We start from the raw sequence: 12,376 nt of genomic DNA, 5'->3' as shown, positions 1-12,376 counted from the left end.
TCCCTCGGAGAGAGAAATCAGCAGTCCCTCGGAGAGAGAAGTCAGCAGTCTCTCGGAGAGAGAAGTCAGCAGTCCCTCGGAGAGAGAAGTCCAGCAGTCCCTCGGAGAGAGAAGTCATCAGTCCCTCGTAGAGAGAAGTCAGTAGTCCCTTGGAGGAGAAGTCCACCAGTCCCTCGGAGAGAGAAGTCAGCAGTCCCTCGGAGAGAGAAGTCAACAGTCCCTCGGATAGAGAAGTCAGCAGTCCTTCGGAGGAGAAGGCAGCAGTCCCTCGGAGGAGAAGTCCACCAGTCCCTCGGAGAGAGAAGTCAGCGGTCCCTCGGAGAGAGAAGTCAGCAGTCCCTCGGAGAGAGAAGTCCAGCAGTCCCTCGGAGAGAGAAGTCATCAGTCCCTCGTAGAGAGAAGTCAGTCGTCCCTTGGAGGAGAAGTCCACCAGTCCCTCGGAGAGAGAAGTCAGCAGTCCCTCGGAGAGAGAACTCCACCAGTCCCTCGGAGAGAGAAGTCAGCAGACCCTCGGAGAGAGAAGTCAGCAGACCCTCGGAGAGAGAAGTCAGCAGTCTCTCGGAGAGAGATGTCAGCAGACCCTCGGAGAGAGAAGTCAGCAGTCTCTCGGAGAGAGATGTCCAGCAGTCCCTCGGAGGAGAAGACACCAATCCCTCGGAGAGAAAAATCAGCAGTCCCTCGGAGAGAGAAGTCAGCAGTCCCTCGGAGAGAGAAATCAGCAGTCCCACGGAGGAGAAGTCCACCAGTCCATCGGAGAGAGAAGTCAGCAGTCCCTCGGAGGAGAAGTCTACCAATCCCTCGGAGGAGAAGTCCACCAGTCCCTCGGAGAGAGAAGTCAGCAGTCCTTCGGAGGAGAAGTCTGCAGTACCTCGGAGGAGAAGTCCACCAGTCCCTCGGAGAGAGAAGTCAGCAGTCCCTCGGAGAGAGAAGTCAGCAGTCCCTCGGAGGAGAAGTCAGCAGTCCCTCGGAGAGAGAAGTCAGCAGTCCCTCGGAGAGAGAAGTCAGCAGTCTCTCGGAGAGAGAAGTCCAGCAGTCCCTCGGAGGAGAAGTCACCAGTCCCTCGGAGGAGAAGTCCACCAGTCCCTCGGAGGAGAAGTCCACCAGTCCCTCGGAGGAGAAGTCCACCAGTCCCTCGGAGAGAGAAGTCAGCAGTTCCTCGGAGAGAGAAGTCAGAAGTCCCTCGGAGAAGAAGTCTACCAGTCCTTCGGAGGAGAAATCCACCAGTCCCTCGGAGAGAGAAGTCAGCAGTCCCTCGGAGAGAGAAGTCAGCAGTCCCTCGGAGAGAGAAGTCAGCAGTCCCTCCGAGAGAGAAGTCAGCAGTCCCTCGGAGAGAGAAGTCCACCAGTCCCTCGGAGAGAGAAGTCCGCAGTCCCTCGGAGACAGAAGTCAGCAGTTCCTCGGAGAGAGAAGTCAGCAGTTCCTCGGAGAGAGAAGTCCAGCAGTCCCTCGGAGAGAGAAGTCAACCAGTCCCTCGGAGAGAGAAGCCCACAAGTCCCTCGGAGAGAGAAGTCAGCAGTCCCTCGGAGGAGATGTCCACCAATCCCTTGGAGAGAGAAGTCAGCAGTCCCTCGGGGAGAGAGGTCAGCAGTCCGTCGGAGAGAGAAATCAGCAGTCCCTCGGAGAGAGAAGTCAGCAGTCCCTCGTAGAGAAAAGTCAGCAGTCCCTCGGAGAGAGAAGTCCACCAGTCCCTCGGAGAGAGAAGTCAGCAGTCCTTCGGAGGAGAAGTCAGCAGTCGCTCAGAGGAGAAGTCAGCAGTTCCTTGGAGGAGAAGTTAGCAGTCACACGAAGGAGAAGTCCATCAGTCCCTTGGAGGAGAATTCCACCAGTCCCTCAGAAAGAGAAGACAGCAGTCCCACGGAGGAGAAGTCCACCAGTCCCTCGGAGGAGAAGTCCACCAGTCCCTCGGAGGAGAAGTCAGCTATGCCTCGGAGAGAGAAGTCACCAGTCTCTCAGAGAGAGAAGTCCAGCAGTCCCTCAGAGGAGAAGACACCAGTCCCTCGGAGGAGAAGTCCACCAGTCCCACGGAGGAGAAGTCACCAGTCCCTCGGAGAGAGAAGTCAGTAGTCCCTCGGAGAAGAAGTCAGCAGTCCCTCGGAGAGAGAATTCAGCAGTCCCTCGGAGAGAGAAGTCAGCAGTCCCTCGGAGAGAGAAGTCAGCAGTCCCTCGGAAAGAGAAGTCAGCAGTCCCTCGGAGAGAGAAGTCCAACAGTCCCTCGGAGAGAGAAGTCAGCAGTCCCTCGGAGGAGAAGTTAGCAGTCACTCGGAGGAGAAGTCCATCAGTCCCTCGGAGGAGAGGTCCACCAGTCCCTCGGAGAGAGAAGTCAGTAGTCCCTCGGAGAAGAAGTCAGTAGTCCCTCGGAGAGAGAAGTCAGCAGTCCCTCGGAGAGAGAAGTCAGCAGTCCCTCGTAGAGAAAAGTCAGCAGTCCCTCGGAGAGAGAAGTCCACCAGTCCATCGGAGAGAGAAGTCAGCAGTCCTTCGGAGGAGAAGTCAGCAGTCGCTCGGAGGAGAAGTCCACCAGTCCCTCGGAGGAGAAGTCAGCTATCCCTCGGAGAGAGAAGTCAGCAGTCTCTCAGAGAGAGAAGTCCAGCAGTCCCTCGGAGGAGAAGACACCAGTCCCTCGGAGGAGAAGTCACCAGTCACTCGGAGGAGAAGTCACCAGTTCCTCGGAGGAGAAGTCACCAGTCCCTCGGAGAGAGAAGTCAGCAGTCCCTCGTGGGAGAGGTCCACCAGTCCCTCGGAGAGAGAAGTCAGTAGTCCCTCGGAGAAGAAGTCAACAGTCCCTCGGAGAGAGAATTCAGCAGTCCCTTGGAGAGAGAAGTCAGCAGTCCCTCGGAGAGAGAAGTCAGCAGTCCCTCGGAAAGAGAAGTCAGCAGTCCCTCGGAGAGAGAAATCCAACAGTCCCTCGGAGAGAGAAGTCAGCAGTCCCTCGGAGGAGAAGTCCACCAGTCCCTCGGAGAGAGAAATCAGCAGTCCCTCGGAGAGAGAAGTCAGCAGTCCCTCGGAGAGAGAAGTCAGCAGTCCCTCGGAGAGAGAAATCAGCAGTCCCTCGGAGAGAGAAGTCAGCAGTCCCTCGGAGAGAGAACTCCACCAGTCCCTCGGAGAGAGAAGTCAGCAGTCCCTCGGAGGAGAAGTTAGCAGTCACTCGGAGGAGAAGTCCATCAGTCCCTCGGAGGAGAGGTCCACCAGTCCCTCGGAGAGAGAAGTCAGTAGTCCCTCGGAGAAGAAGTCAGTAGTCCCTCGGAGAGAGAAGTCAGCAGTCCCTCGGAAAGAGAAGTCAGCAGTACCTCGGAGAGAGAAGTCAGCAGTCCCTCGGAGAGAGAAGTCCATCAGTCCCTCGGAGAGAGATGTCAGCAGTCCCTCGGAGAGAGAACTCCACCAGTCCCTCGGAGAGAGAAGTCAGCAGTGCCTCGGAGGAGAAGTTAGCAGTCACTCGGAGGAGAAGTCCATCAGTCCCTCGGAGGTGAAGTCCACCAGTCCCTCGGAGGAGAAGTCCACCAGTCCCTCGGAGGAGAAGTCCACCAGTCCCTCGGAGAGAGAAGTCAGCAGTCCCTCGGAGAGAGAAGTCAGCAGTCCCTCGGAGAGAGAAGTCAGCAGTCCCTCGGAGAGAGAAGTCAGCAGTCCCTCGGAGGAGAAGTCTACCAGTCCCTCGGAGGAGAAGTCCACCAGTCCCTCGGAGAGAGAAGTCAGCAGTCCCTCGGAGAGAGAAGTCAGCAGTCCCTCGGAGAGAGAAGTCCAGCAGTCCCTCGGAGAGGGAAGTGAGCAGTCCCTCGGAGAGAGAAGTCAGCAGTCCCTCGGAGGAGAAGTCAGCAGTCCCTCGGAGGAGAAGTCCACCAGTCCCTCGGAGGAGTAGTCAGCAGTCACTCGAAGGAGAAGTCCACCAGTCCCTTGGAGGAGAAGTCCACCAGTCCCTCGGATAGAGAAGTCAGCAGTCCCTCGGAGGAGAAGTCAGCAGTCCCTCGGAGAGAGAAATCCACCAGTCCCTCGGAGAGAGAAATCCACCAGTCCCTCGGAGGAGAAGTCAGCAGTCCCTCGGAGGAGAAGTCAGCAGTCCCTCGGAGAGAGAAGTCAGCAGTCCCTCGGAGGAGAAGTCAGCAGTCCCTCGGAGAGAGAAGTCAGCTATCCCTCGGAGAGAGAAGTCAGCAGTCTCTCGGAGAGAGAAGTCCAGCAGTCCCTCGGAGGAGAAGTCACCAGTCCCTCGGAGGAGAAGTCCACCAGTCCCTCGGAGGAGAAGTCCACCAGTCCCTCGGAGAGAGAAGTCAGCAGTCCCTCGGAGAGAGAAGTCAGAAGTACCTCGGAGGAGAAGTCTACCAGTCCTTCGGAGGAGAAATCCACCAGTCCCTCGGAGAGAGAAGTCAGCAGTCCCTCGGAGAGAGAAGTCAGCAGTCCCTCGGAGAGAGAAGTCCAGCAGTCCCTCGGAGAGGGAAGTCAGCAGTCCCTCGGAGAGAGAAGTCAGCAGACCCTCGGAGAGAGAAGTCAGCAGTCTCTCGGAGAGAGATGTCCAGCAGTCCCTCGGAGGAGAAGACACCAATCCCTCGGAGAGAAAAATCAGCAGTCCCTCGGAGAGAGAAGTCAGCAGTCCCTCGGAGAGAGAAATCAGCAGTCCCTCGGAGGAGAAGTCCACCAGTCCATCGGAGAGAGAAGTCAGCAGTCCCTCGGAGGAGAAGTCTACCAATCCCTCGGAGGAGAAGTCCACCAGTCCCTCGGAGAGAGAAGTCAGCAGTCCTTCGGAGGAGAAGTCTGCAGTACCTCGGAGGAGAAGTCCACCAGTCCCTCGGAGAGTGAAGTCAGCAGTCCCTCGGAGAGAGAAGTCAGCAGTCCCTCGGAGGAGAAGTCAGCAGTCCCTCGGAGAGAGAAGTCAGCAGTCCCTCGGAGAGAGAAGTCAGCAGTCTCTCGGAGAGAGAAGTCCAGCAGTCCCTCGGAGGAGAAGTCACCAGTCCCTCGGAGGAGAAGTCCACCAGTCCCTCGGAGGAGAAGTCCACCAGTCCCTCGGAGGAGAAGTCCACCAGTCCCTCGGAGAGAGAAGTCAGCAGTCCCTCGGAGAGAGAAGTCAGAAGTCCCTCGGAGAAGAAGTCTACCAGTCCTTCGGAGGAGAAATCCACCAGTCCCTCGGAGAGAGAAGTCAGCAGTCCCTCGGAGAGAGAAGTCAGCAGTCCCTCGGAGAGAGAAGTCAGCAGTCCCTCCGAGAGAGAAGTCAGCAGTCCCTCGGAGAGAGAAGTCCACCAGTCCCTCGGAGAGAGAAGTCCGCAGTCCCTCGGAGACAGAAGTCAGCAGTTCCTCGGAGAGAGAAGTCAGCAGTTCCTCGGAGAGAGAAGTCCAGCAGTCCCTCGGAGAGAGAAGTCAACCAGTCCCTCGGAGAGAGAAGCCCACAAGTCCCTCGGAGAGAGAAGTCAGCAGTCCCTCGGAGGAGATGTCCACCAATCCCTTGGAGAGAGAAGTCAGCAGTCCCTCGGGGAGAGAGGTCAGCAGTCCGTCGGAGAGAGAAATCAGCAGTCCCTCGGAGAGAGAAGTCAGCAGTCCCTCGTAGAGAAAAGTCAGCAGTCCCTCGGAGAGAGAAGTCCACCAGTCCCTCGGAGAGAGAAGTCAGCAGTCCTTCGGAGGAGAAGTCAGCAGTCGCTCGGAGGAGAAGTCAGCAGTTCCTTGGAGGAGAAGTTAGCAGTCACACGAAGGAGAAGTCCATCAGTCCCTTGGAGGAGAATTCCACCAGTCCCTCAGAAAGAGAAGACAGCAGTCCCACGGAGGAGAAGTCCACCAGTCCCTCGGAGGAGAAGTCCACCAGTCCCTCGGAGGAGAAGTCAGCTATGCCTCGGAGAGAGAAGTCACCAGTCTCTCAGAGAGAGAAGTCCAGCAGTCCCTCGGAGGAGAAGACACCAGTCCCTCGGAGGAGAAGTCCACCAGTCCCACGGAGGAGAAGTCACCAGTCCCTCGGAGAGAGAAGTCAGTAGTCCCTCGGAGAAGAAGTCAGCAGTCCCTCGGAGAGAGAATTCAGCAGTCCCTCGGAGAGAGAAGTCCAACAGTCCCTCGGAGAGAGAAGTCAGCAGTCCCTCGGAGGAGAAGTTAGCAGTCACTCGGAGGAGAAGTCCATCAGTCCCTCGGAGGAGAGGTCCACCAGTCCCTCGGAGAGAGAAGTCAGTAGTCCCTCGGAGAAGAAGTCAGTAGTCCCTCGGAGAGAGAAGTCAGCAGTCCCTCGGAGAGAGAAGTCAGCAGTCCCTCGTAGAGAAAAGTCAGCAGTCCCTCGGAGAGAGAAGTCCACCAGTCCATCGGAGAGAGAAGTCAGCAGTCCTTCGGAGGAGAAGTCAGCAGTCGCTCGGAGGAGAAGTCCACCAGTCCCTCGGAGGAGAAGTCAGCTATCCCTCGGAGAGAGAAGTCAGCAGTCTCTCAGAGAGAGAAGTCCAGCAGTCCCTCGGAGGAGAAGACACCAGTCCCTCGGAGGAGAAGTCACCAGTCACTCGGAGGAGAAGTCACCAGTTCCTCGGAGGAGAAGTCACCAGTCCCTCGGAGAGAGAAGTCAGCAGTCCCTCGGGGGAGAGGTCCACCAGTCCCTCGGAGAGAGAAGTCAGTAGTCCCTCGGAGAAGAAGTCAACAGTCCCTCGGAGAGAGAATTCAGCAGTCCCTTGGAGAGAGAAGTCAGCAGTCCCTCGGAGAGAGAAGTCAGCAGTCCCTCGGAAAGAGAAGTCAGCAGTCCCTCGGAGAGAGAAATCCAACAGTCCCTCGGAGAGAGAAGTCAGCAGTCCCTCGGAGGAGAAGTCCACCAGTCCCTCGGAGAGAGAAATCAGCAGTCCCTCGGAGAGAGAAGTCAGCAGTCCCTCGGAGAGAGAAGTCAGCAGTCCCTCGGAGAGAGAAATCAGCAGTCCCTCGGAGAGAGAAGTCAGCAGTCCCTCGGAGAGAGAACTCCACCAGTCCCTCGGAGAGAGAAGTCAGCAGTCCCTCGGAGGAGAAGTTAGCAGTCACTCGGAGGAGAAGTCCATCAGTCCCTCGGAGGAGAGGTCCACCAGTCCCTCGGAGAGAGAAGTCAGTAGTCCCTCGGAGAAGAAGTCAGTAGTCCCTCGGAGAGAGAAGTCAGCAGTCCCTCGGAAAGAGAAGTCAGCAGTACCTCGGAGAGAGAAGTCAGCAGTCCCTCGGAGAGAGAAGTCCATCAGTCCCTCGGAGAGAGATGTCAGCAGTCCCTCGGAGAGAGAACTCCACCAGTCCCTCGGAGAGAGAAGTCAGCAGTGCCTCGGAGGAGAAGTTAGCAGTCACTCGGAGGAGAAGTCCATCAGTCCCTCGGAGGTGAAGTCCACCAGTCCCTCGGAGGAGAAGTCCACCAGTCCCTCGGAGGAGAAGTCCACCAGTCCCTCGGAGAGAGAAGTCAGCAGTCCCTCGGAGAGAGAAGTCAGCAGTCCCTCGGAGAGAGAAGTCAGCAGTCCCTCGGAGAGAGAAGTCAGCAGTCCCTCGGAGAGAGAAGTCAGCAGTCCCTCGGAAAGAGAAGTCCAGCAGTCCCTCGGAGAGGGAAGTGAGCAGTCCCTCGGAGAGAGAAGTCAGCAGTCCCTCGGAGGAGAAGTCAGCAGTCCCTCGGAGGAGAAGTCCACCAGTCCCTCAGAGGAGTAGTCAGCAGTCACTCGAAGGAGAAGTCCATCAGTCCCTTGGAGGAGAAGTCCACCAGTCCCTCGGATAGAGAAGTCAGCAGTCCCTCGGAGGAGAAGTCAGCAGTCCCTCGGAGAGAGAAATCCACCAGTCCCTCGGAGAGAGAAATCCACCAGTCCCTCGGAGGAGAAGTCAGCAGTCCCTCGGAGAGAGAAGTCAGCAGTCCCTCGGAAAGAGAAGTCAGCAGTCCCTCGGAGAGAGAAGTCCAACAGTCCCTCGGAGAGAGAAGTCAGCAGTCCCTCGGAGGAGAAGTTAGCAGTCACTCGGAGGAGAAGTCCATCAGTCCCTCGGAGGAGAGGTCCACCAGTCCCTCGGAGAGAGAAGTCAGTAGTCCCTCGGAGAAGAAGTCAGTAGTCCCTCGGAGAGAGAAGTCAGCAGTCCCTCGGAGAGAGAAGTCAGCAGTCCCTCGTAGAGAAAAGTCAGCAGTCCCTCGGAGAGAGAAGTCCACCAGTCCATCGGAGAGAGAAGTCAGCAGTCCTTCGGAGGAGAAGTCAGCAGTCGCTCGGAGGAGAAGTCCACCAGTCCCTCGGAGGAGAAGTCAGCTATCCCTCGGAGAGAGAAGTCAGCAGTCTCTCAGAGAGAGAAGTCCAGCAGTCCCTCGGAGGAGAAGACACCAGTCCCTCGGAGGAGAAGTCACCAGTCACTCGGAGGAGAAGTCACCAGTTCCTCGGAGGAGAAGTCACCAGTCCCTCGGAGAGAGAAGTCAGCAGTCCCTCGGGGGAGAGGTCCACCAGTCCCTCGGAGAGAGAAGTCAGTAGTCCCTCGGAGAAGAAGTCAACAGTCCCTCGGAGAGAGAATTCAGCAGTCCCTTGGAGAGAGAAGTCAGCAGTCCCTCGGAGAGAGAAGTCAGCAGTCCCTCGGAAAGAGAAGTCAGCAGTCCCTCGGAGAGAGAAATCCAACAGTCCCTCGGAGAGAGAAGTCAGCAGTCCCTCGGAGGAGAAGTCCACCAGTCCCTCGGAGAGAGAAATCAGCAGTCCCTCGGAGAGAGAAGTCAGCAGTCCCTCGGAGAGAGAAGTCAGCAGTCCCTCGGAGAGAGAAATCAGCAGTCCCTCGGAGAGAGAAGTCAGCAGTCCCTCGGAGAGAGAACTCCACCAGTCCCTCGGAGAGAGAAGTCAGCAGTCCCTCGGAGGAGAAGTTAGCAGTCACTCGGAGGAGAAGTCCATCAGTCCCTCGGAGGAGAGGTCCACCAGTCCCTCGGAGAGAGAAGTCAGTAGTCCCTCGGAGAAGAAGTCAGTAGTCCCTCGGAGAGAGAAGTCAGCAGTCCCTCGGAAAGAGAAGTCAGCAGTACCTCGGAGAGAGAAGTCAGCAGTCCCTCGGAGAGAGAAGTCCATCAGTCCCTCGGAGAGAGATGTCAGCAGTCCCTCGGAGAGAGAACTCCACCAGTCCCTCGGAGAGAGAAGTCAACAGTGCCTCGGAGGAGAAGTTAGCAGTCACTCGGAGGAGAAGTCCATCAGTCCCTCGGAGGTGAAATCCACCAGTCCCTCGGAGGAGAAGTCCACCAGTCCCTCGGAGGAGAAGTCCACCAGTCCCTCGGAGAGAGAAGTCAGCAGTCCCTCGGAGAGAGAAGTCAGCAGTCCCTCGGAGAGAGAAGTCAGCAGTCCCTCGGAGAGAGAAGTCAGCAGTCCCTCGGAGGAGAAGTCTACCAGTCCCTCGGAGGAGAAGTCCACCAGTCCCTCGGAGAGAGAAGTCAGCAGTCCCTCGGAGAGAGAAGTCAGCAGTCCCTCGGAGAGAGAAGTCCAGCAGTCCCTCGGAGAGGGAAGTGAGCAGTCCCTCGGAGAGAGAAGTCAGCAGTCCCTCGGAGGAGAAGTCAGCAGTCCCTCGGAGGAGAAGTCCACCAGTCCCTCGGAGGAGTAGTCAGCAGTCACTCGAAGGAGAAGTCCATCAGTCCCTTGGAGGAGAAGTCCACCAGTCCCTCGGATAGAGAAGTCAGCAGTCCCTCGGAGGAGAAGTCAGCAGTCCCTCGGAGAGAGAAATCCACCAGTCCCTCGGAGAGAGAAATCCACCAGTCCCTCGGAGGAGAAGTCAGCAGTCCCTCGGAGGAGAAGTCAGCAGTCCCTCGGAGAGAGAAGTCAGCAGTCCCTCGGAGGAGAAGTCAGCAGTCCCTCGGAGACAGAAGTCAGCTATCCCTCGGAGAGAGAAGTCAGCAGTCTCTCGGAGAGAGAAGTCCAGCAGTCCCTCGGAGGAGAAGTCACCAGTCCCTCGGAGGAGAAGATCCACCAGTCCCTCGGAGGAGAAGTCCACCAGTCCGTCGGAGAGAGAAGTCAGCAGTCCCTCGGAGAGAGAAGTCAGAAGTACCTCGGAGGAGAAGTCTACCAGTCCTTCGGAGGAGAAATCCACCAGTCCCTCGGAGAGAGAAGTCAGCAGTCCCTCGGAGAGAGAAGTCAGCAGTCCCTCGGAGAGAGAAGTCCAGCAGTCCCTCGGAGAGGGAAGTCAGCAGTCCCTCGGAGAGAGAAGTCAGCAGTCCCTCGGAGAGAGAAGGCAGCAGTCCCTCGGAGAGAGAAGGCAGCAGTCCCTCGGAGAGAGAAGGCAGCAGTCCCTCGGAGAGAGAAGTCAGCAGTCCCTCGGAGAGAGAAGTCCACCAGTCCCTCGGAGAGAGAAGTCCGCAGTTCCTCGGAGAGAGAATTCCAGCAGTCCCTCGGAGAGAGAAGTCAACCAGTCCCTCGGAGAGAGAAGCCCACAAGTCCCTCGGAGAGAGAAGTCATCAGTCCCTCGGAGGAGATGTCCACCAATCCCTCGGAGGAGATGTCAGCTATCCCTCGGAGAGAGAAGTCAGCAGTCTCTCAGAGAGAGAAGTCCAGCAGTCCCTCGGAGGAGAAGACACCAGTCCCTCGGAGGAGAAGTCCACCAGTCCCACGGAGAGAGAAGTCAGCAGTCCCTCGGAGGAGAAGTCACCAGTCACTCGGAGGAGAAGTCACCAGTTCCTCGGAGGAGAAGTCAGCAGTCCCTCGGAGAGAGAAGACAGCAGTCCCTCGGAGGAGAGGTCCACCAGTCCCTCGGAGAGAGAAGTCAGTAGTCCCTCGGAGAAGAAGTCAACAGTCCCTCGGAGAGAGAATTCAGCAGTCCCTCGGAGAGAGAAGTCAGCAGTCCCTCGAAGAGAGAAGTCAGCAGTCCCTCGGAGAGAGAAATCAGCAGTCCCTCGGAGAGAGAAGTCAGCAGTCCCTCGGAGAGAGAACTCCACCAGTCCCTCGGAGAGAGAAGTCAGCAGTCCCTCGGAGGAGAAGTTAGCAGTCACTCGGAGGAGAAGTCCATCAGTCCTTCGGAGGAGAGGTCCAACATTCCCTCGGAGAGAGAAGTCAGTAGTCCCTCGGAGAAGAAGTCAGTAGTCCCTCGGAGAGAGAAGTCAGCAGTCCCTCGGAAAGAAAAGTCAGCAGTCCCTCGGAGAGAGAAGTCAGCAGTCCCTCGGAGAGAGAACTCCACCAGTCCCTCGGAGAGAGAAGTCAGCAGTCCCTCGGAGGAGAAGTTAGCAGTCACTCGGAGGAGAAGTCCATCAGTCCCTTGGAGGAGAAGTCCACCAGTCCCTCGGAGGAGTAGTCCACCAGTCCCTCGGAGGAGAAGTCCACCAGTCCCTCGGAGAGAGAAGTCAGCAGTCCCTCGGAGAGAGAAGTCAGCAGTCCATCGGAGATAGAAGTCAGCAGTCCCTCGTAGAGAGAAGTCAGCAGTCCCTCGGAGAGAGAAGTCAGCAGTCCTTCGGAGGAGAAGGCAGCAGTCCCTCGGAGGAGAAGTCCACCAGTCCATCGGAGAGAGAAGTCAGCAGTCCCTCGGAGAGAGAAGTCAGCAGTCCCTCGGAGGAGAAGTCTACCAGTCCCTCGGAGGAGAAGTCCACCAGTCCCTCGGAGAGAGAAGTCAGCAGTCCCTCGGAGAGAGAAGTCAGCAGTCCCTCGGAGAGAGAAGTCCAGCAGTCTCTCGGAGAGGGAAGTGAGCAGTCCCTCGGAGAGAGAAGTCAGCAGTACCTCGGAGGAGAAGTCCACCAGTCCCTCGGAGAGAGAAATCAGCAGTCCCTCGGAGAGAGAAGTCAGCAGTCCCTCGGAGAGAGAAGTCAGCAGTCCCTCGGAGAGAGAAGTCAGCAGTCCTTCGGAGGAGAAGGCAGCAGTCCCTCGGAGGACGAGTCCACCAGTCCCTCGGAGGAGAAGTCACCAGTCCCTCGGAGGAGAAGTCAGCAGTCCCTCGGAGGAGAAGTCAGCAGTCCCTCGGAGAGAGAAATCCACCAGTCCCTCGGAGAGAGAAATCCACCAGTCCCTCGGAGGAGAAGTCAGCAGTCCCTCGGAGGAGAAGTCAGCAGTCCCTCGGAGAGAGAAGTCAGCAGTCCCTCGGAGGAGAAGTCAGCAGTCCCTCGGAGAGAGAAGTCAGCTATCCCTCGGAGAGAGAAGTCAGCAGTCTCTCGGAGAGAGAAGTCCAGCAGTCCCTCGGAGGAGAAGTCACCAGTCCCTCGGAGGAGAAGTCCACCAGTCCCTCGGAGGAGAAGTCCACCAGTCCCTCGGAGAGAGAAGTCAGCAGTCCCTCGGAGAGAGAAGTCAGAATCCCTCGGAGGAGAAGTCTACCAGTCCTTCGGAGGAGAAATCCACCAGTCCCTCGGAGAGAGAAGTCAGCAGTCCCTCGGAGAGAGAAGTCAGCAGTCCCTCGGAGAGAGAAGTCAGCAGTCCCTCGGAGAGAGAAGTCAGCAGTCCCTCGGAGAGAGAAGTCCACCAGTCCCTCGGAGAGAGAAGTCCGCAGTCCCTCGGAGACAGAAGTCAGCAGTTCCTCGGAGAGAGAAGTCAGC

The sequence above is a fragment of the Pristiophorus japonicus genome, chromosome 2, assembly GCF_044704955.1.
Source record: "Pristiophorus japonicus isolate sPriJap1 chromosome 2, sPriJap1.hap1, whole genome shotgun sequence".
NCBI classification, from domain to species: domain Eukaryota; kingdom Metazoa; phylum Chordata; class Chondrichthyes; family Pristiophoridae; genus Pristiophorus; species Pristiophorus japonicus.
The sequence above is the reverse complement of the archived record's forward strand: the minus strand, read 5'-3'. Positions refer to the sequence as shown.